This window comes from Polypterus senegalus, chromosome 4 (genome assembly GCF_016835505.1).
Source record: "Polypterus senegalus isolate Bchr_013 chromosome 4, ASM1683550v1, whole genome shotgun sequence".
Taxonomy (NCBI): Eukaryota; Metazoa; Chordata; class Cladistia; order Polypteriformes; family Polypteridae; genus Polypterus; species Polypterus senegalus.
Window position 1 is genome coordinate 203448907 of NC_053157.1, and position 24866 is coordinate 203473772.

The 24866-nt window shown below is 35.6% G+C and overlaps 1 protein-coding gene and 1 long non-coding RNA gene across 9 annotated transcripts in view; one reads left to right on the forward strand and one right to left on the reverse strand.

Moving 5' to 3' along the window:
* Window positions 1-24866, reverse strand: part of dctn1b (dynactin 1b) — a 156787-nt gene that overhangs the window by 113728 nt on the left and 18193 nt on the right. The window lies entirely within an intron of this gene.
* LOC120527920 overlaps window positions 5923-24866 on the forward strand; it is an 81832-nt gene continuing 62888 nt past the window's right edge. For 6 of the 8 annotated variants that reach the window (XR_005633425.1, XR_005633426.1, XR_005633427.1 and 3 more), the window contains exons 1-2: window positions 5923-6504; window positions 8012-8087. This is a non-coding gene — a long non-coding RNA (uncharacterized LOC120527920). Of the gene's footprint in view, window positions 6505-8011; window positions 8088-23063; window positions 24005-24866 lie in introns of those variants that run through there. The other 2 variants (XR_005633428.1, XR_005633430.1) reach the window with 2 other exon arrangements.

Below are 24866 nucleotides of genomic sequence, written 5' to 3' on the forward strand. Positions count from 1 at the left end.
CTAAACTTAAAAATAAACAGTTTACAGTTTTCCATCAGAAAAAAAGTTTTCCAGACATATTTTTGTTACATAAACATTCAGCAGGAAAAAATGCAAACACTAAAATGAAATAATGAACCTGATAAAGAATAAATTATGCTGACATTTTATTACCTCAGGAGAGACTAACTTATAAGAAATGCAGTTGCTCTAATTAGAAGGATTACATTAACAAATACATGCATTATCAGGAAAATAAATAATAAAACCTGACTGCCAATATAAAAGGAGAAAAAAGACAATGTAAGCAAAATCACAACAATAACCACACTTGTAGAATAAAAAACATAAAATGTTTAGGCAAGGTAGTGAAAGGTGGTTTAGGGTTGCCTGACCATCATTTGCTGCTTTAGTTAATTTTGTAATGTTGAAGCTATACAAAAATGGACAATTAAAGTATATAACAAATATAAAAAGGATTACATAAATTTAAAAAATAAAATAAAACAAGAGACACAAAACAGTTTTTCTTTTACCATCTCTGGTCAAAGTCTAGCCAGTTATTATAAGGTGTGGCATTTTATACAGACTAACATTTACCCTGACACAGACAGCCTAAGTCGGCTTACATAAATTAAGGTGTGTACCATGGGTTTCTAACAGTAGAAACAACTGCATCAATTCCAAAGTGGAGTGCATTCATATTAGGATTAAATGACACATTATTCCTTTTATTTACAAATGATTTGTTCAGATACAACAAGGGCTCAATACCCATGCCAAACGATAACGTGATCTAATTCAGAGAGGATTTAATCTTACAACTACACTACTGCAACATACAGTTCACGTCAATGTTTAAGTTATATGTTTAGACACTGATCACTGAGCTCTAGAATTCTTGATTCAATCATTTCACTTAAATAAGCAAAACAAAAACTGGTACATGAAATTCAACATTTTAAAGATAACTCAAAGCTGATTCTAATGTATGTACCAGTATACTTTATATTCCAGTATGCTTTGCTGTTTACAATATATCACAGATCTATGCAAGATACCTGAAATACAAATCATCAAAATTATAGAAAAAGCAATGGATACTTCCTAGGCAAATGTAAAATATGTAATAGCCCTGACTGATCTACTAAATGTTGAGTTCCAATTACAAACTAAACTGTAAACTACTTTATATGAATGAGATAAGCATCAGGCAAAGTAAACAATGTAGTCCATATTGATATACACACAAGCTAATGATTTAAAAAAAAAAAAAAGAAAAAAAAAACCTGAGACTTCTCTTCACATCAATTTCTACATGCCAACTCACAGCTTACTCAAAATGCCACATCCGAACTCCATCTTATGACTTGTGCAACATTGGAAAGGTATTTTACCAGCAAATACAGCTGGTTACTACTACCCGAGTAGTATTTTTGCAGCTACTGAAATTACTATTTTTATTATAGCATAAGGTATTTATTATTATTATGATAGTATATTTGGCAGATGATATTGCTCAAGGCAAATTACAAGAATAAGAGACATTTCAACTGTTAACAGATACATTTTACAAGCGAAGCATTCAGTAGGGTTTAGGTACAGTCAAATCAACAGCCTTGTAATCAAAGATCTTGACACTACAGTACACCACCTACTTTTTAAATTACTAAAGAAAAACAATTTGGCTAGGATACAATAGTATCATCAATGACACACAAAGTATCAGATCTTCATTATATCATCAAGTTAAGGAACACTAGCCATCTACCGTACTTAAATTACTACTACTATTAACAGCTTTAAAATGTTTATTAAAATACAAGTGATAAGCACATTACATGGAGGTTTTGGGTTTATTGTGACATTTGGTATTTTCTTACTGAACTGTAATTCATGATTTACTGTAACTGCATCTAAGGATATATTTTACAACTGTAAAATATATCAAAAACTTTTTTGGGTCCACTTCAAAATTACAATATTTTAAAATATGACCTTTTTTCCCCATACAACACAGGTAGAACATATTAAGTGTCTACACTTTGTCCAGTGCACTTTTAATTAAGTTGTAAATGCAATATAACACATTAAGTCACAATAATTGCAAAGTGAAACGCTACAGATAAAAAAAGGCTACATTTTAATTTTTAGGGTGTAAATCACTAAACCAACAAAAAAACAGAAGTCTATCTGCATTTTATAAACTGGAAACTGAAAGAACAACACTGAAGCAAAGTCCACACTGTTCATTTATGTATATTGACAGCCAAGACAACTAATCCCTTGTTGAGTTTCTTCTTTTGATTACACTTACTGTTTGCCAGCTCCTACATTTAAATTGCCCATTTTTAGTGCAGATTTTAATTTTACAAAAATACTGTTTACTATTTCTCTAAGGTGTTTGTTAACACCTTTCATTCTCTCTCTGACTGACTGACTGACAGACAGACAGACAGGCAGACAGAAGCCATAGTGTTTCACTGTAGTATAAATAGGAGACAACACACAGGGGATTCATCACAATGGGAAATACCTGACAACAAAATGATAATGTTCAATAAAAGGTTGCTGAGGAAATGGCTGTAAGAAAATAGGTACATAGCTACATAGTTGAAAATTTCTGTTTCTACTATCAGGGCAATAATTCATAAGTTTAAACCAAGTGTAGATGTTAAGAATTGGCATGCAGCAAGTGTCTATATTGACCTCAAGTAGAGTGAGGAGGATGATCTGAGTGGTCAAACAATCTCCAAGAATCACAGATGCAGAAATGTAGATATCAGCCTGGTCTTGGGTGTGCTGGAGATGTGAGGTCTCTTTCATCTTCCAGCCAGGATGACAGAAATATGAAAGATATCTCGATATAATTTTATGAACAAGGTTCATAAATCGTTCCAAGTCTGTATTAAATAACTTTTTTTCACTGTTGTGATCCAAGAATATGGATAGGCTAATTTTCAACAAATAACCAGATATGCTTGCTGTACTAAACCAAATAATTCAATGTATTCACAACATAAGGATACTAGAAGACAGAGATATGTAAGTGGGACCATTTTTAAACATTGTTCAGGAGCTCTAATCGTTCTTTGTCTTGAATGCATGTCTGAATAGATTCATGAAAAGGCTGCTGAAAATGCAGCTGCACGTTACATGACTTGAAGTAAAAGGAAATGACAATGCTTGCCTTGAGAAATAATAACTAGGTAGCTGAGGAGTTTCAATTAAAGCAACAGTTTTAGACCAAAATGCCTAGTCTGTTGAACAATCCACATAAAGCAAATAAAATTGTAGCCTTGTAAGAGAAAGAAAGAAAAAACTGCCTCATGGTGTGCCATTTTACGCTGATGTGCTGTTAAGAATAACAGTCCAGGATTCTAGAAGAGTAGATTACAAGGATTTCTTGTGGAAGAGCAGTTCTGCAATAATTTTTAGCAGTGCAGATACACACAAACCAACTATGATACAGAAAACCGTACTTGCAAAAAAAAAAAAAAAAAGAATGAAAAACAAACAAGTACTCAGATTATAAATGTATTGTATTTTGTTTGCTCATGCCTTGGAATGCAAAAAATTATGTTCCTATGCACACAAAAAGAAAGGTTTTCATCTGGCCTCCTCTCCACATTAAGCCTATCAAACTTCAAGTAGCAAAGATTCAGAGAGTGGTACTCAACAAAATAAATGAAAAGACAAAAATGGGTTATAGTGTAAAGATATTCTGAATTAAGCAATGTGAATCATGGTAACCCACAATTAACACAGATATTTTAAAGATGCAGCAAAAGTGAAAGCGACCACTGGGGTATTGAGGTAAACCAAGAACTACTGTTGTGCCAGCAAGCCATTTATCTTATTTGAATAAACAGCAAAAAATAAAACAAACCTAATGAAATTCTTAAATGCATGTGTCATTAGACAACTCATCGTTACTAACTGGTGCCATGTTTAGCAAGTCAAAATGCATCAATCCTTCCTATTGTACATGAGTGATGTGCCAGCCAAGAACAATGTTTGTTTAAAAAGCAAATGCAAAGTAAATTAAAATAAAAAAGCACAAGGAAGACATAAAACACCTGAAGAAAACATAAAACTGCACATCTTTGGGAGAAACTAGGTTTTGTCAAAAGTATCAAAATATCGATAAGTATCAATAATAACATTTTTAAATCTGTTTCAATACTCATTTTTAATAGTATCAGTTCTACAGCACTAATAAGCACATTAGTGGATCTGAAACTAATGTAGCTGTAGCCTTTCAGCATCCAGTGTTGATTGCACAGGAGTCTGCTAGGCTCATTATAAGGAAACAAAAGGGCAAACTACCCAGAAAAAGGTAAATTAATAGCAAAACAACAAAACAGAGTTACACATCTAAAGCTAAAGCAAAATTACATATATCTCTAAATGTATATTAAGAAAAACACTGCTAAAATTACTAATTGTGAAACTGGCTGGAACAAAAACCTGTAAACACAAAGGGTCCCCAGGGCACAATCTGATAACCACATGAATCAACGTATTACAAGGTGTGGCATTTTTAATCCAAAGCAATTAGCAGAGATTTATTTGGACAGTAAAGATGAAATCAGAAAACTGAAGTCAGAGTCTCATCACATGACAATCATGCATTAGCACATCTGAAAAATTTGTTTTCCCCATCCAAACTGCCAAGCATAACATGGTATTTTCTGGGTGATAAAAAATGCCATGAAAAAGAAAAAAAAAAAATCATGCATTTTTAAATGTATCTGTGTTAGTGTGGATTAGGCTCTGGGTGTGTATACATATTTACACCTTATATACACCTTATTACAGGAATAAAAGCAAAACATGATGTTTAGAAACAGAAGTATTAGATGCAATAAAAGGTAGCATGGAATTAACAGAGACAGGAACTTCCCTTCTTATTTGCCAATAAACTGAAGTTCAGGTCTTCATGGGAAGGAGTCCACTCTTTTACACTCAATACATATTTTCTTCTTTTTAAATTTAGAATTAATCATGCTGACACACAAATGCTTAACATATCAGAATACTTAAAAGATCTTATTTAATGGACTTCAAAACTGTGGTGAAAAAGACACTGCTTCAAAAAAAGGATAGAGATTAATTTTATTCTCCATAGAAGTCACTCCCATAACTCATCAATCTGTCTGGTAAAGAAGCAGAGTCAAAATCTTTGTAATTTTGATAGCAACAGGGAGCAACCTCTTTGACTACATGTGTGTGGTGAAGATGAGTTATGCAAAGATATTGTTTTAATTTTGATTTGTTGCTAAAATTATATTACAAGAAAGATACTGTGTTGGAAAATGCACTTATAACATGCTCTTTCCAATACTGCAGCTGCAGCCCACACCCCTGTTATTCATACTGCAAATGAAGCATAATGTGGAAGTAAATAAAGATGCATTAGAATATTAAAATAGGATACTTCATCATCCATTGTATATGATGAAAGTATAATGACCCCAAACTTTTACCAGCTCCTCCCCCACTACAATACGTCCACAGGGCAATAAAATATATTACCACACCTTTATAAGAATATACTAGTGATTGACATTGCTACAATTACTACATTCTCTTTGACTTACAGTAATTATTTTTTGTAGATCTGATTCTTCAGTTATACAGTATGGTGTAATCCTAATTTGCGATGACACATGCTAGGAGAGGCACTATATAATATACATTTTTGTTGTTTGACTGAAATTAAGGTTTTAATAATGGCATCAGAGACAAGCAACTTAATAGCTGTATCAGAAAATCAATTGTACTAAAGTGTCATGTTTTCCATAAAACCAGACTGTCAATAAATTGATATATTAAGCATTTACATCACACTGCATAAGCCTGGTAACAACAGGCAACAGATTTTGTGATGAGTCAATTGTCTGACTGCAGGAAGAACCCCATAATTGAATAGTGACATTAAGGCATGTCAGTGACGGGAGCTTCACAGGGAATGTCAACATTCAGCATGTCGGACAGCACAGATCATCCCATTTTCAATAGAGGAGTGTAGGTTTGGCAGCATTCACAAACAAAGAGACAAGAAAGATGCTTCTGTGCTCACAGTGGTGCCAGAAAAATCAGTCTCGCAGTAGGACCATGCAGAAGTGGAAACAGCCAGCGTCTGCGCTTTCAAACATGCACCATTTCACAGCATCAGCAGCACTACAGATGAAGACGAGCTTCTAATGAATGTTTAAATGCATACAGATTCAAAGTTTACAGTTTAAAAAAATATATATATATATATATATATATATATATATATATATATATGGATATGCAACAAAAGTGAAAAAAAGGAAGGAACGAAGTCAAGGTTAATAAGGATTATAACTACTGACCAAAGGAGAATGGCAGCAGTGAGCCATATAAAAGCCTAACACAAAACCTTATTTCACATTTTCTTTAAGAATGGAAATTATGAAGAAGGTATCCATGACGACAGGTCGGGTTACTGCCGCAGTCAAAATATCCAAGGAAAAAATGTTGAAGTGATCCAAGGTCAGTAAAATTCATATTTTTCAGGTTAAAATGTTTAAAAATTATCCATTATGATTTAATTCCAGAAATGTTTTTATACAGAAAATATACATGCATGATCTTGATCCTTCTCACTTCACCACAAGTACAATAATAAAGGCATGTCCCCCATCTGTGGTATTCTAATTACTGCAACATAATTTCCTGTGTGAGTGGTAAAGAATATGTAAATTATTTTGGTCTATTAAAGCTTCTGATCAGCAAAAGCATTTTTCAACTTACTATTTACTTAATAACCTTTAGTATCCACCTCAAAAACAGAAATATCAAAAAAGTTAACATGGAAAAAAACTGAATAACTCTACAAAAAGAGAAACAATTGCTAAAAATGCAGATCCTTACAAAACAATTAACACTTTTTTCCTAAATAGATAATTGTGTTACATCACCACAAATTCAACAAAATATGAAAATACAAACAAGGACTCCACCAACAAAGTACTTTAAACAATTCTTGTAAAATTCATTAAATTTTGCTTGAATATTTAGATTTTTAAGGATGTTAAATTGAAAATAGTAATACATGCATAATAATATCAAACTAATTATTTGGTGAAATATGTTTATTTTGAACTATCCAGCACATTTATCACTATGTTACAACTGAAAATTTTGTTTCCTAATGTGTTTCACATGCAAATTATACCAGAAAATGTATAAACTAAAAGTAAACATTCAATGTATAAATAAAGAACAAAATATACAATCAAACAAATACTTTTTCTCTCTGAATGGATAACACAGTTCTCATGATATAACATATAGGAATAGAGAAATGTGTACAATGCTAATAATGACCAGATGAACTGAAGTAATATGCTTAAACTCCCAGGTGACTGTGAAGGGGTGAGTCAAACATATGAACTAATTAAAAAAATGAATAAATAAATAAAATAATGGAGGAGAGAGAGACTGCATTGGTTCAGATTTCTTAAGACAGATTGGTAAAGTATCCAATTTTAATTACAGAATACAGGAAAGGAAAATTCAAAGGCAATCAAATAATACAAAATAAAAGCATATTTTAATACATAAGAACCATATAGACAAAGATTGAACTGTGTGAATCTGTTATATTTTTAGAACAAGGTTGTACAGTGTTTTGTGTTTTTTTAATATGAGATATTTTTATTATAATAGTTTATATGTTAAATTTCAGAATTGTGTACCAAAATGTCAAATAGGTGCAATAATTTAAATTGAATGTTTTTCATTATATTATTTTTGTGTTAAATATAAAGCTTGATGGAATTCACTCAAGGTCTGGAATTTGATCTTCGAATACATTTCGCTAAGTCCAAAACTAAACAAAGGGTGGATAAAGCTCACATTAGTTGAACTCTTGTGCCTTCACACCGTTTTCAATAGGCTTAAAATACAAGTATTTTTTAACGTTCCATAAATATGATATATTCTTACTTTCTTCTCTCTAAATACATTTCAAGCATTCTATTATTGCCTGTTACAGGAAATTAGCATAACATTGGATAAGAAGGAAACATCATGATTTGCAGATATTCCAGGCTGGAAGACACCACTTTAAGGTAATTTGATTTTCTTTACAATTTGGAGAGAACCTTACATCGACTGTACTGCATACAAGCATACTCCTTAATGATATGGTAAACTATATGTTGATGCAAACCAGTGGTTCCCAGACGCGGTCCTGGGGACCCACTGTGACTTCAGGTTTTGGTTCCAACCATATTCACAATTGGTGATAATAATCGATAACAACCGATAAAAACTGATGTTTAATTAGCTGGTCTTTTTTACTCTTCTCTTATTCTGCATTCAGAAAAACACAAGAGTATGGTTTTTATATTTATAAGACATTTAGAAATATTTCTGTTTTTCTCAAAAGCTTTAAATGCTTAACTCTCTTTTGTTGTTTTCCTATTATTTTCCTATTTTCCTGCATAGTTTGCTTCCTTCATTTAACCCTAATAGTGACAATTAACAACCAGCATAGCAGACACCCAGGATGATGAAAGCTGCAACGACTTCAGTGTCAGACCCGCTAATTAGTAAATAATTGACTAACTAACCAGAACACCTAAAATTAGGTTGAAAATACAAATACTGTTAACAACTTAAAAAAATACATATTCCCCATATAACTGCTTATTACATTTTAATAAAAATCTACCAAACTTAGTTTGTAATTTTTGCATTGGACTACAAAACAAAGAAATTGTGAAATAATGACTCACTTAATTAGCCTAAGAGTCCTAGAGAAGAAAAACCTGCAGCCACAGTGGGTCCCCCAGGACCAAGTCTGGGAACCATTGACGCAAATATTTCCTGTTTCCCAACGACTAAATTGCTAGACTGAAGATGCTGCTGAAGAATAAATTTTTATCATCATCCTTCATACCATCACGGTTCTTTAAATTTCAGAAAATAATTATATTACAAGTTCAAGCAACAGAATAAATAAACCAGTGTCATAACCACTGCTTGGCAGAAGTTTGCTCCTTCTTCTTGCAAAGTTAATTTAAATAGTATTTTTATGCTCCACGCCTCTTCCTTACTACCTTCACCCTGTTTGATTCCAACCTATTCCATTTTTCTGTAGTGATCTTTTGAGTGATTCTTTGTAGAAACAGTGACAATGACCAAATATGAGTCGGGACATTTATGATTTTTTTTTAAAACTAATAAAACTCTGATGGAAGTCAAAATATGACTCAAATTAAAACACAAAATTTTTATTAAAAAACCACAATTCAATTTACACTGTCAAATTTATGTGCGATTTATTTATGACTGATCAGAGGCAAATACCAAGCCTTTTATCAAACAGTTGGTTCAAGTATAATGATTAGGTCAACATTATTTTACAAATCAATTTTAATACTGTACTAGTGGTGCCCGTACACCAGGAGAAAGGAGACACCTGTAGAAATCCGACAACCAGGAAGATCATTTATACTGCGGTTTAGCACTTTAGAAAGCCACCTTTGTTACTTGTTGCAAAAAAGATGCTCTTGGTGAGGAGTGAGAATTCCGTTCCTTCTGACACAATGCACCATGTGGTGTTACAACTGTGCAGTTTGCAAAAGAAGGTGAAGTATGAACAGAGGAATTCTCTTGTTAAAATGAAAGGACTGATGGAATGTAGTACTTGGTCATGAATGAGGTGCCTTTAAGAAAAGGAAAAAAGAAAGATTTGAGTACAGCTATGCTGTCACATGTACTTATTCACATACACACACTTGCACGTACTATACAGTCATATGAAAAAGCTGAATTCTTTGGATTTTTGTTTATCATTGGCTGAGCTTTCAAAGTAGCAACTTCCTTATAATATATGACATGCCCTATGGAAACAGTAGTATTTCAGCAGTGACATTAAGTTTATTGGATTAACAGAAAATATGCAATATGCATCATAACAAAATTAGACAGGTGCATAAATTTGGGCACCCCAACAGAGATATTATATCAATACTTAGTTGAGCCTCCTTTTCAAATATAACAGCCTCTAGACGCCTCCTATAGCCTTTGAGAAGTGTCTGGATTCTAGATGGAAGTATTTTTGTCCATTCTTCCAAACAAAATCTCTCCAGTACAATTAAATTTGATGGCTGCCGAGCATGGACAGCCTGCTTCAAATCATCCCATAGATTTTCGCTGATATTCAAGTCAGGGGACTGTGACGGCCATTCCAGAACATTGTACTTCTCCCTCTGCCTGAATGCCTTTGTAGATTTCAAACTGTGTTTTGGGTCATTGTCTTGCTGGAATATTCAACCCCTGTGTAACTTCAACTTTGTGACTGATGCTTGAACATTACCCTGAAGAATTTGTTGAAACTGGGTTGAATTCATCCGACCCTCGACTTTAACAAAGGCCCCAGCACAGCTTGCAACAGACCACGTTAAATACCTTTTCTCATGATTGGACACACCTGTCTATGAAGTTCAAGGCTTAACGAGGTACTCCAACCGATTTGGTGTTGCAAGTAATCAGTATTGAGCTGTTACATGCTTTCAAATCAGCAACATTACAAGGGTACCCAAATTTTTGCACAGCCAGTTTTTCACATTTGATTTCATTTCATACAACTAAATACTGCTTCACTAAAAATCTTTGTTCAGAAAACATCCCAGTACTCAGATGTTCCTAGGAAATGAAAGACATCCCACTGTTAACTTTTTTGTTGAAAGTAGAGTAAATTATTATGCAGGCTGAGTGGGGTTCCCAAACTTTTTCATATGATTGTATGTTGCTTTAAAAAAATAAGTATATTCTCTCCTGAAACTGCACTTGGTTTACACAATACAATGCTAGCATCAGTTTGGTGTGGACAAAAGAAGAACACACATTGAGAATGGAGTAGGCTGCATGCAAAGACCACAAAAGTGGCTCACTCACAAACTTAAGCAGACAACAACAATGTATGCAAATGTGAGAATGAACAGAGGATTTCTTTACAAACATAGAACAACAGATGGAAGATGGTACTTGACCAAAATGTGGTGCCTTCTAGAAAAAAAACTATGATTTAAGTTCAGCTACGTCAAAATACTGGCACACATATTGAATCACACACATAGGTTTACTGTAGATGTATAAACAAAAAAAGAAAGCCGTCTGTGTATTCCTGTTTTGCATACATTGTTGGGTATGCGGTCTGTGCACTGTAATGTTTTCACAAACATTACAATACAAAATACGCAACCAGCACCAATTTGACACATACAGCGCTCTGTACATGCAGCTTGCTCCATCCACAGTGTGCCACCTCATGTGTTCTCCTTTCCCCAACGTCAAACTAGTGTTAACTGCATACTTTGTATAATGACAGCTTTGCTGCTTTCGGACACTTGGAACACTTTGATGCAGAGTGTTTACTTTGTATTCAAAGTTGTGTGAAAACGTTAAATACGAGGTGGCACATTGTGGACTTTTTATTAAAGATATTTTTCCACTGTTGCTAGACGAGTTTCATTCTAAAAAAGTACTATTTAGTAATTTTTTTCTGTATTTCATTTAACTGCAGTTTAATGACTGTTCAAATATAATAAAAAAACAAATCTTGTTTTATTTCAATTTAAAAAAAAATCACATTAAACCTTTTTATATAAATTAAGTCAAAGAATTTTAGACATTTTTAGAATGTATGTCTATACCGTGAAATATATCGTCACCATATAAACTTTTTTAAATATCATAAAACAAATTTTTGCTTATATCAACCACCCCTACACAGGCAGTAAACTGATAAATGAAATGTTAATTCTCCTATGTTTAACCAGTTGGCTGGAGGTTCTGCAGAAAATTCAGCACAGGACTGTGCATATCCCACACAGTTAGTATTTCCCGCACACATTTAATTTGATAAGCAGGTTTTCATACTTGTTGCAATAATAGTCATTTTTTTAAATCACGATTTTAGAATTATGCCAGATTTGTTACTTAGGAAGTTTTTCCACTGTTTATGTTTTGTTAAGGGTGTATGCATAGGATTTAACCTGTCTGCTACCATTGCTCTTGACTGGAATGCACAGTTGTGAAATACCGCAATTGGCTGTTCAGCAGGGTCACAGAAGTGTGCAGCAGGAGTCAATGACACAGGTGCCTTTGTTTAAACTTCCCTTTATAATTTGGACCACACCACAAGATTAGTTTTACACCAGGAGATGGCATAAAGTCAGTGCCTAAAATGGGGTAGTGGCACACCGGTACTCTGAACTTGCATTTTCCTGTTCCCCACAGTTAATGTATGCATACCGTCAATTCAGACCACATTAGTAACTGTTATTAATAAGTCCAATGTGTCTTGTTTGCACATCCAATGGGGGCAACACTGCTCCCACTCACTTGTGTATATCAGCACACCTTGGGGCCTCTTAGGGTACAAAACACATCCTCACCCCACATCATTCAGCATGCACAAAAAAAAAAGCAATTACATTAGTCGAGAATTTACATAATTTTATTCCCATTCCAAATGCTGAACTGACCAATTTACACAGGACTAATTTAATTTGTGGGTTTTTTTTTTTTAACAAGCTTTTCATACAAAGTAAATGTCTCTAAAATGTTTACTGAGACATGAATGCGTATTCCGTGAAAAGTTACTGATATGAGTGATTCACATCAGGTTAAAATTACAGAGGTACTCCAGTAATAATTACTTTACCTCAACTCCTTGTGTAAAACTAATCCCATCCGAAATGGGCTGAAACACAACTAAACTTTGTTAAATTGAAGGCTAAAAAACAGAATGAAGCATATTTTTACATAAGTAATAATGTCAATGATACAGAAATCCAGGAAATGGACCCTGAATTAATTACAAACCTACAGCTGCCAATTCGTGTCTGAGTTCAGAAATGTAAAAAAAAAAAAAAAACAAACACATACTCATCAGTTCTTTACATTGTTTATAATAGGCTGATTACCTTTAAACCTGAATCTGTAAAGCAATTATGTACACTGTCAAATTAATAATAGTTATCGAAATTCTCACACTCAGACACAGTACATTGGATCATTATAATGGCAGTGCTAATCAGTTTGCACTACTGTGCCATTTAAATTAAGAATGTGTATTTTAAGTTAACAGCTCAAATTTCTTAAATGAACACCATTCACACTTCGTCTTATGTTGACTGCTCAACTCTCTTAACACTAGAATTACCAGAGCCTACAAAAAAGCTTGTAGATCTGTCCCACCTTAAATCGCTTCACACCTCTCCGTCATTGTCTTTTGTCCTTTAAATGTGTTGATAAGCAGCAAGCAGTCTGCTATCACATCCCCCACTTGGGCACAGTTTTCTCAGCTCAAGTCTGTTTACCTGCGTGTCAGTTGCTTGGAGTTATACTGAGAAATCAAGCAAAAATCACACCTTTTATGAATAATATATCGTTATTTGGAACACATGCATTTCATGTGTGTTCCGTGTCTAAAGTGATCTATGTAAACACATCGTTAAAACAGAAACGTTTTTCATGTTTTAGTAATAATTGATAAAATGTAGACATGAAGTTTGTAACGTGTGAAGCCTGAAGTCCAGATATCAAAGAAACACTTTCACAAAAGGTACGAATATAACAGAACAAGTGCACTTTTATTCAAAAATATAACTGCAGAAAAACAACACGCGTTAGGGTGCAACATTGACACCCGTTTATTATGACTGCTTCGGTGGCGCAATGGTTTCAGCTGTTGACTAGTAATCTAAACTTCACGGGTTCGATCCCAGACGAGTCCATTTTGAGAAGTCATCTGCTTTTATTCTTACTATTTTAGAATAAAAACATAATTTGATTTGTATGGTTTTCAATTCCACTTGGTCCGGGCTGATTATTACTTTCCTTATTTTGTGAATTTGCACATAGCTTATTATTGTTCTTTTGTACATTATTTTTTGCCTTCTTTTCTCTCCAACTCTTTTGTGTCTCTTTTCGACACGCTGCTCTTTCTTCTTCGCTTAGTCATTGATGTGCCATCTATAATGTATAACATTTTTAAGAGCTGGGAGCACATGAAGTGTGTCTGCCAAAAGCATTCCAGCAACTGAAAGGTTAGATGTCCGTGATCTCGTTTTAAATTGTTTGTAAGTAGGGCGTGTCATGCAAAAGTCACTGTCTCATGGGTCTTGCTTCCAATGGTTGTAAAGTCTAGTCTCGTGGGAAGTCAAAGTGTCTTTCCGAGAAGATCACGTCTCGACCCAATATTGTTTTATTATAATAGAGAGATATATACACACACACACACACATACATACATACTCACACACACTGTTTAGCACACCAAGGTGGGATGAGCCTGTGGCTGAAAGTGCCCCAAGAGAGTACCTCCTAGAGAGAATGGAGGAGATTTTTTATGATGGCATCCAATTTTGCCATCATCCTCTTTTCAAAAACAGGTATGTGACGATGTGGGTTCTGGCTCCACACTCCCATTGCTGTTCGGGAGCCCTTCAACCCAACACCGTCGATAACGTAACCGAGTGAGCTAGTCAGTGAAGGCAAGAATTGAGCAAGGGGTGGTGCAAAAAGTGAATAGTGCTTTTATTTAAAACTGTCCATCAAAACAAAACAGTGCTCCATAAATAGTGCAGTCGTTTCAAAATTCAATAAATAAATAATCCAATAAAATAACGTGGAGGTTAATATCAATAAATAGAAAAAAAAAATCCTTTAAAACGAGAGGTTTAAAATCTTCTTTAGGAAGCAGTTCTTAAAACAACAAGTCCAGTGCTTTTCTGGTAGCGTCTCACCTGCTTATCCTGTTAGGGCTTAGCAGCAGGCAAGACGTTCTCTGCAGCTGCCCTCCTCTTACACACACGCGAGACTGGAGACCTCCCGATCCCTGGCTTCGGTCTGGCACTCATCCCAGTCCCCGAGAATTAGTTTCCACCAATGGCCAGGACGCACACATTGGGGACTCCACCACCAAGCCTCCCGACTTCCGCTGCCTTTCCGCGGCTTGTTGCTTTCCTCTGGGCACTCCCGCTACATGGTCGCTCAGCGGGAGCAACATCAACTCAAACGCCTGGGTGTCGGCCTAACACCCAGCTTCCTCGAAGCTGCCCAGGAGCGCTCGATCGCGCGCTCACCACACGCACACACCGCGTGTCTGTCTCTCCTGCACCGCCTGCTTCCTCACTCGCTCCCTACAACCTCCGTCTTCTTTTCCTTTTCTCTCTCGTTATTTTTTTCATCCCCTCCACAACCAACTCGCGCTTCTTTTTAAATGACGAGGGCCACAGCAGCTGCAGCATTAGCCACGGGACAATCACGAATGTGGGCAGTTCCTCACCTGCGCACTAGGTGAGAAATGCCCACCCTATGGATCGTCCCGCGGCCCACTATGGCCCAACGTCCCCTCGCTAAGCCGCGATCATTTATTTAAAACGAATGGCTTTTGCACAATGAGCTGTGGACCCATAACACCACAAGGTATAGAGAGTGTCTAATCAACCAAAACAGCACGTGTGGCATTGAGATGGAGAACCGGCATATGCAGAAACAGTGGTTAGAGTGGAACCAAATTTAAGGTGGTACTTTTTCTTTTTTTTTTTTTTGGAAATACAATAGCTTTCGATTAAAGAAGAGGTGGTTGGGGAGGGAGGTAAATGCTGCCATAATTGTTTCCACCTTGCACCCTATGCTTGCTGAAAAAGGCTCCAGCTTCCCTGCAAAAAAATGAATGGATGATCCACAACCTTACTTTTTTAGAAGAACCACATTTCTGCTGTTATGGCCATGGAAAATACCTTGTAAAGTAACAGGTATTGAAACTAACCACAGTCATTCTTGCACTGTTTCTGAAATAACGTTCACACTTCCAGTGTCCTGATCATTCTTAGCTGTGCCACATCGTGTCTCTCTCTGTATCTTCTGCAAGGCTCTATTTATCTAATGTCCCAGAATACTCCAAAAACCTTCTGGAACTTTCCCAGACTTGTAAAATGTAACAGGAATGTTCCAGGGTTTCGTGGAATGCAAAGCTCAGTGTACCAATGTGACATTTTAGTGTCAAGCACCCATCCTGCTCCACCTATCTTCACAGTAATGTGCTGGCTATACAATACGGCTTACAACCATGACCACCTTTTCTGTTGATAACACTTTGGGCAATGATCTTTTATGTGCATGCTAATTTGCATGAATGCAGCTTGTTTTAACATTACATCAATGGAGTGGCAGGGAAATGCATAAATCTGCTTATTACCTTATGCATTGGAAGGGTGTTTAATGTTTAGTGTAAAATTTGAGAAATGGTTGGTGAAATACCCAAAATAATGCTATTGCAAAACTGCATATAACACGTAACAACACTTTCATTTTGGCAGACAGAGCATGGCTTCTCCACAAAGATGGAGCGATAACGTAACACACAATATTTGTTATCAATATTTTCCATCCTTGTCAAATCCATATCTTTTTACATGTTCATTATTGCCCAGCGTTTCTAAAAAAATTCTGCCTCTCTCAGGGATGTATATGATGATCTCTTCCCAAACTTCATCTTCTGGAGCCCTCCTAAATTCTGGTGAATATGAGAGTAGTTTCCTAAGTAAGGAATACTGATAAAATGCTTTGTACTCCTATTCCTAAGAGATGGACAAAATTTTCAGCCAGTTAGGACCATTTTCTTGCTCTGAGATGCTTGTTAAAAATAAGCACTAGTCCTGATAAAACATCATGCGTACTGCTTTATACTTCATATTTTAAATAAATGGGCAATCACCTTTACTTAAAACTGGAAGCTGGAAACTTAATATTCTCTGACCCACTTAATCCATTTCAGTGTTACAAGAGGCTGAAGCACTGAACGGAAGGCTGAAAGTAGTCCTGGACTGGCAACCAGTCCACTATCCACTGTATTGCCCTTTCATGCTCACACTCATGCAAGGCCAGTTTACAAGTGCCAATTGAACACCCCAGCACATCTTTAGGAATCTAGAAAGGAAAACCCACGCAAACACAAGGAGAAAATGCAAAACCCATAAAGACAAAAACAAGTGTGGGATTCAAACTTGATCTGTGAGATGGCAGTGCTACTTAATGCACAAACACTAGAACAAAACTGACTTAAATAATAGAAATTATTTGACAAAGAAAAATTCATTCCTTGGGCATATCAGACATGGCAACTAGAATATAAAATCACACAATTCCACTGGTAGAAATAAAATAACTTGAAAATAATGTTGAAATACAGGAACTAATATTATAGCATTGAGGGGAGAAGGGGAGTGTATGTATCATTAAGAAGCACACAATGTTTTCTATTTTTAAACAAAAAAAAAATAAAAAATGTTTTACTAGCTGGTGCATCAAAAACAAAAAAGTGACATTGGACAATGCGTTTCAACAAATATCCTGTAGGTGGCACTAAGTTACCATAAAGGCATTTTACCTAACCTTCTCCCACAAAACCTTGAGACAAACAGAATGCCTTCTAAGGATGATCAGTCATAATAGGCAATTTGGCTTGCATCAGCAGCACTTTTAAGTAAAAGGAACTGAAACACGTCATCTTCAGAAACAAGCCAGGCAGTAAAGAACTGAGTAATCCTGTGCAGTTTGTAAGTCCTGAATTGAAATTTTCAGAAACATCACTGACTTAAACACATATATTACAATGCACCTCTTTGAAGTAAAACCAAAAACACTGGCTGAATTGGTTGATTAAATACTGCTTACACTACATCAGATAAAAATGTTACACTTAACATTAAAGTTGGCAAAGATTAACATTATAGCATAATATATCAGCAACCGTATTGTTATTGACAGAAGCTTATGAAAAATGATGAAAACAGCATCAGTCTGTTGTCTCACTTTGCCCATTACTGCCTGCCGATAATTCAGTCTTGCCAACATTATTAGTTCACTGAATAATTTTAATACATTTTTCCTTGCTTGGCAAGACCAACAATATTGTAAAGTATAAAGCTGAAGCAAAAAAAAAAAAAAAAAAAGTAAAGCAGCATATCGGCCATGTGGTATATTTCACTGTAAAAAGAAATAACAGATTTGCTATCATATCAGATCTGCCTGAAAAAAATGAGGCTACAGAATTAATTCATTCAACACCACAAATTGTATTACTCAACTGGAGACCTACGATAACAAATTATACATATACATACAATTTCTAGCTGCTAATGCTACCAAAATAAAACTTAAATCAGACGTTAACGGGCTCACTAATGGTGGCCTTGTACAGCAACCCCTTTAACACTAGAATTACCAGAGCCTACGAAAAAAACTTGTAGGTCCGTCCCACCTTAAATCGCTTCTTAAAACTGTTCTCACCTCTCCGTCGGCGTCTTTTGTTAATCTAAATATACTGTTAAAAGAAAAGCTGCAAATAGCTTGCTATTCCATCCCCCCAATGACTTAAAACGTGCACAAACTTCTCCCAGCTCATGCCTTGATTGATTATCTGGGAGTGAAGTGGAGTTTTAGAGTGGAAATAATAGATCATTATTTGGAATACACGCATTTCACGTGTGTTCCGTTTCTACAGTAATCCATGTAAACACATTTTTAAAGCAGAAACTTTTTTCATATTGTAGTAGTAAATGACAAAATGTAAGCATAAACTATATAATGTATGAAGCCTGAAGTCCAAATATCAAACACTTTCACAAAAGGTACAAATATAACAGAACAAGTATGCTTTTATTCAAAAATATAACTGCAGAAAAAAGCCACCTTAGCATGCCACATTGACACATACTTACTACAACTGCCATGGTAGCGTAATGGTATCAGCCGCTGACTAATATTCAAAAGGTCATGAGTTCGATCCCACACGATTCAGTTTTGAGAAGTAAACTGCTCTTATTCTTACTATTTTAGAATAAAAACATGCATTTGATTTCAGTGTGTAACAGCCGGTGTAATTTATGATATTTGTAAAGGTTAGTTTTTTTTTTATTCACTTTTCATTCTCTCAGTCGAGTTCAGGATCCTTCCCTACACATCTGAGAATGCGGTTTTCACATAAAGATGCGCTGTAGCTCCGCAGCGTACTTGTGACTGCATTCTCGTACCAATGCTTGCGAACTGAAGTGCCTGCGTGCACTTTTTGTGGCATTACACGTCTATTTTTTTCAGCATGCCCGTGTCGCTCAAACACAGGAACATATGTTAGTGTACAAGTATAACAAAACAAGTGCACTTTTATTCTAGACTATAAGTGAAAAAATAAAGCAAGTTACAGTAGGCGGTTGATATGACAGCTTGCATGGTGCAATGCTAAGAACTGCTGATTTCCGATCCGTGCTATATAAAATCATCACATTCAAATGTTAACAATTCCCCCACACACCCTTGCTACATTCACGACATGTGTACTTGTTGCAGTGTACACATCTCTCTGTGCTATGGTTCCTATTACACTGAATGAGCACCCGACATTGTACTTTCTTCCCTATATAAATAACATTTGAGTATAGCGCGTCTCCAAATAAATCACATTCGAGTATAGCGCGTCTCCAAATAAATCACATTCGAGCTATAGCGCATCTCCAAATAAATCGCATTCGAGCTATAGTGCGTCTCCAAATAAATCACATTTGAGTTATAGCGCGTCTTTATGTGAAAACAGCATTGTCAGATGGGGGGATGGGATCGTGAATGCGACTGAGAGAATGGAACTGAATTAAAAAAAAAAAGCTAACCTTTACAATTATCATGCATTTACACTGGCTCTTACAGACTGACTGAAATCAAATGTATGTTTTTATTCTAAAGTAGTTCAGCACATGCAATATTATTTGAATACGAACATCGTCAGATCGGTTTGAATACACGCTGACGCTGTTACAGAAGAAGTCAGCTTATTCAGTGCAGCAGTTTCAACGCACAGAACATGCAATATTATTTGAAAACGAACAGCGTCAGAACGGGCGCATATTCAAACCCGATCTGATGCTGTTCGTTTTCAAATAATATTGCATTAGTGCGATGATGTTTTTACATATATTGTCTCTTTCATTCATCTTGCAGTTTGTAATGAGTGACTGCGTGTTTTTTCCCCGATCTTGCCAGTTCGCACATGTTGCTGTATGGTGCTGTTTCTTTTGTACTCCAGGACATGCAGAGGACAGAATAGTACAGAGCAGTAAGTTCAGCGCTATATGCAATCAGACAGACAGGCAGAGAAGGCACTAGATATATAAATAAACAAGGAAGGCACTGTATAATAGATATATAAAAAACAGCTAAGGGGATAGATATATAGATAGGTAGGAAGGAAAGGCACTATATGATAGGCAGACAGGGAAGCTCCTATAGAAATTACTGTTATTACTATATAGATAGACAGGGAGTTCAGGCAGGCAGAACGGCGAAGGTTAAAAATAAATAAATTTTCTCCCCAGTGGAGAATCGAACTCTAATCTCTTGAAGTACAGCAAGTCTGCTGCGCTCTAAGTGAGGAAATCTTACCAGTACGCCACGGAAGCTGTTGTAAAAGTCTTGAACCTTTTATGAAAGTGTTTATTTGCTCTTTGGATGTCAGGCTTCACACATTTTATAGTTTATGTCTACATTTTGTAACATTTATTACTAAAATATGAAAAAGGTTCTGTTTTAACATTGTGTTTACACAGATCACTATAGAAATGGAACACACATGAAATGCGTATGTTCCAAATAACAATCTATTATTTCCACTCTAAAACTCCACTTCACTCCCAGATAATCGAGGCATGAGCTCGGAGAAGTTCGTGCACGTTCTGAGTCGGTGGGGGATGGAATAGACGGCTGCTTGCAGTTTGCTTTTATCGGCACATTTACAGGACAAAGGAGGCTGGTGGAGAGGTGAGAACAGTTTTAAGAAGTGATTTAAGGTGGGACGGATCTACGAGTTTTTTCGTAGGCTCTGGTAATTCTAGTGTTAAAATGTGAAGTCATTTCAACAAGACTACATCAGAGCTAAAGGTGTAACTATTAAACTTATGGAGATGATAGCACTCGATGATGATATGCAATTGCTACACATATACATGCGCTTTAAAGAAACAATGTTAATGTCATTGGCATTAGCTTCACTCAAGATTTGTGCAGCTCAGAGGTCAGCCCCATTAGCATGCAAAGTCTGAGAGCACACTGGATTGACCCAAAAAAAAACCTGAGGCATAAAAAGTTGTGTTACATGCTAATGGGTTCTCCAGTTCTCACTTCACCAAGTTTTGATTCCATTTGAGCGAAGTAGAACATTTCAAAAAGTAACATGCACATGGTGCTTCATGATAGCACTCGCAGCATGACAAAAGCTAGAGAAGAATCTGGCACAAAATATTTTAGACTGCATTGTGCACACTTTGAGCCAGAGAAGCATTTCCACCTGCATTGCAACTGAGGGACAGATAGTCACTCATTTTAAGCACTCACAGCTTGCGATTATGCAGATGAGAGAAATTCAAACAGAGCTAGGTTTCCCCAACAAGAATGCTATAGCAAGATGTCCCTATTCATTGGAACAACGCATATAAGATGAAAGTCTTGTTGATCACAAGCATACTTTTGTTGCGTACAGCGCTGAATGGAAACTTTCTGAACCTCTAATGGCACATCAGTGGGGACTTGCAGAAAACATGATTACTCTACTTTAACCATTTAAGCACCTTACTAAAGATATAACAGAGCATTCATCTACAATTGTGGATGTAATTCCTTCTTGCAAGTGTGGCAAAATGGACTGTAGAGTTCAGACGTTGAAAAACACACTTTTTCAGTCTGTCACAAAACACTTCAGTGGCATATTTATAGAGCCACCATACAATCTATCAACTGTCCATGACACAAAGTTCAAAGATCGATTTTTTGACCAAGATACTAAACCACAAGTGCAAGTAGTACTGGAGAAAAAACTGGTTGAGATGTCTGCTGGTGGAAACAGGCCATAGCAAACCACAAGAGTAAAAGATTTGCACTCTGAGAGATATAGTTGCTGCTTCGTTGTTGGAGTCATATAATTTTTTTTTTCTCCAGCCGTCTGGAGTTTTTTTTTTCTGTTTTTTCTGTCCACCCTGACCAACGGACCTTACTCCTTTTCTATGTTAACTAATGTTGTCTTGTTTTAATTTCTTATTTTGTCTTTTATTTTTATTTTCTTCATTATGTAAAGCACTTTGAGCTACTTTTTGTATGAAAATGTGCTATATAAATAAATGTTGTTGTTGTTGTTGTTGTAAAGAAATTCTTGAGGAAAATGTGCATGTGGCTGCAAATCCACATTCAACTGCTGCCGAGGTAAAATAACTGAAACGTAAAAATAATGGTCAAGTGTCCTAAATATTTTGAAAAAAAATCTAATTCTGTCAGATATTTTTCAACCTCAAATTATATACTGCAAAATCTAAATATCCATTCAGTATCATCGGGCATTTGTCGCTAACCTACAGATGGCATGGTAGGCAGACATAGCTTAACAGTGGAGGACAAAATGTGCTGTTAAAAATGAACTGAAACAAAAAGGCTCATGTTAAAGTCATTGCCTCATAACTTTTTCATCAAGCATTTACAATTCACTTTTACCAAAACACCTGCAAAATTGTCATTGAAGCAACACAGCTTGTAGGGTTTTCCTTTTTGGGCATTCAAGTTGATTTAGGAAAAAAGTGAAGAAATTTAATTTAATGAGAAATGAGTCCCCTGAGAACAAACAGTAAAATTTTTAAAACAGGAATTATTGTAGTTTTAATGCAAACATAATTTTAATACAAAATGATCCAATGATATACCACATTGTCTCAATATCTAAAGGCACACTTAAAGTGTCACAGTATAGAACAGGTTGTGCTGCAGGCTCTTAAACGCACATCACACTTTATATAAAACACCCATTATACAACACAAAGCATTACATATTGGGCTTATAATGTCATAACCAGAAATTTTTGTTAATGGCAGTGGTTAGTACAGGGGATTGTCCAAATTTTATACACCACAAATCTGGTCAGCCTAACAATAATGTATTATTATTAATATACAGGTAAAATGTTCTAAACTTGTTTATTTTTCATTTCTTTCAGCTAAACAGCTATTTCAGAGAGCCCCCTATCTCCAGAAATAACAGTATTGGGCAAGCAATCCAGCCCATTTCTCCACCTTGACAAAGGCAGTATGTGGAAGTACCAATTGGCATCTTTTACCAGTGTGGACAGTGAATGCCTTTTTTCAGCTGTGTAAAATATATTGAATGAAAGAGGAATTGACTTAGGAGAATATAAAAGTCAGCAAGTTAACAATAAGTGTGTTCACCTTAGTTTCACATGCTGCTGATGTTCCTTTGATAACACATAGTAAGTTTTCAGCTAAAATTATTCAGACCTGAAGTAAACTAAAAAAAATATGAGTCACCAGTTATCCATATTAGCAAAGGTGAACAAAACTGTATCAGTCAACGGTGGCAACCAGAATATCCACATCCATGCATCATTAAATAACAATGGTAAACTCCATCTGAAAAGTCAGGCACATGTACACTCACTCAAACTCTTGACTATAGCACTTTTACTGTAAAAAGAAATATGTAATTGTGTTCTTTTCTCAGATCCGCACAAGCCCAGTCTTCCAACAAAAATATATAGAAGTGACATGTGTCTTAGTTTAACCTAAAAATAACACGTCACTATCTGGTTTTTATGTATTTTATTGTTTCTATTCATTTTTAATTTATTTTACTTTTACCTTCCGATTGTTTTACTAGGATTGCTTATGTATCATAATTTTCAGCAACTTACTACACCAACTCACAATAATACTACTATTATTAATCACTGCTGATGGGGGAAACTGTATTTCAAATATGTTAGCCTCATTTAGGAGGGTAAGACAGGGAGGGAGAAAATAAGTCATGTACATCTAATTCTATGCTCACGCAGTTATTGTCAAATTAAGCAGTAGGAAATGCTGAATTCTGCTAAAATTAAAAAAAAATAAAAACTTTTTTCTAAAACACAAAACTCAAAACGAAGGTTATTCAATAAAATCTCCAAACTAGAACATTAAGGGTCTCAATCATAGATAGAACTTGATTTGCCCACATCATGAATTCATAAAAAAAGGTTTTTCCACATCCTATCTCCATGGGGTCAGGTATACAGGGTGGTCGAGATCTAATTATGCAGATCCAGATCGCCTGGATGACTTTGATTTATACTGGGACGATTCCAGTTCGGCACAAAGACGATTCTTCATGTCGTCAGTTCATACACTTCTCAATGGTCCGGGATTTTTCGGGTGATTTTCTATGTAATAAACTTAAGTTCCAGCGTAATGAAAACTGCATAATTAGATCTGGCCCACCCAATACAGTGGCATGCAAAAGTTTGGGCATCTTTGTTACTGTGAATAATTAAGTGGGCAGAAGACAAACTAATTACCAAAAGGCATAAAGTTAAAGATGACACATTTCTTTAATATTTTAAGCAAGATTACATTTATTTCCATCATTCACAGGTACAAAATACAAAAAAAAAAAAAATTAAAAGAGCCTGAAGCAAATGTATGGGCACCCAACATGGTCAGTACTTTGCAACATGCCTTTTGGCAAGTTTCACAGTTTGTAAGCGCTTTTTGTAGCCAGCTAAGAGTCTTTCAGTTTTTACTTGGGGTATTTTCACCCATTCGGCCTTGCAAAAGGCTTCTAATCCTGCAAGATTCTTGGGCTGTCTTGCATGCACTGCTCTTTTTATATCTATCCACAGATTTTCAATGATGTTAAGGTCATGGGACTGTGAGAGCCCTGGTAAAATTGTCAGATTATGCCTCATGAGGTATTCCATTGTAGATTTTGAGGTGTCCTTCAGATTAGTATCTTGTTGTAGGAACCA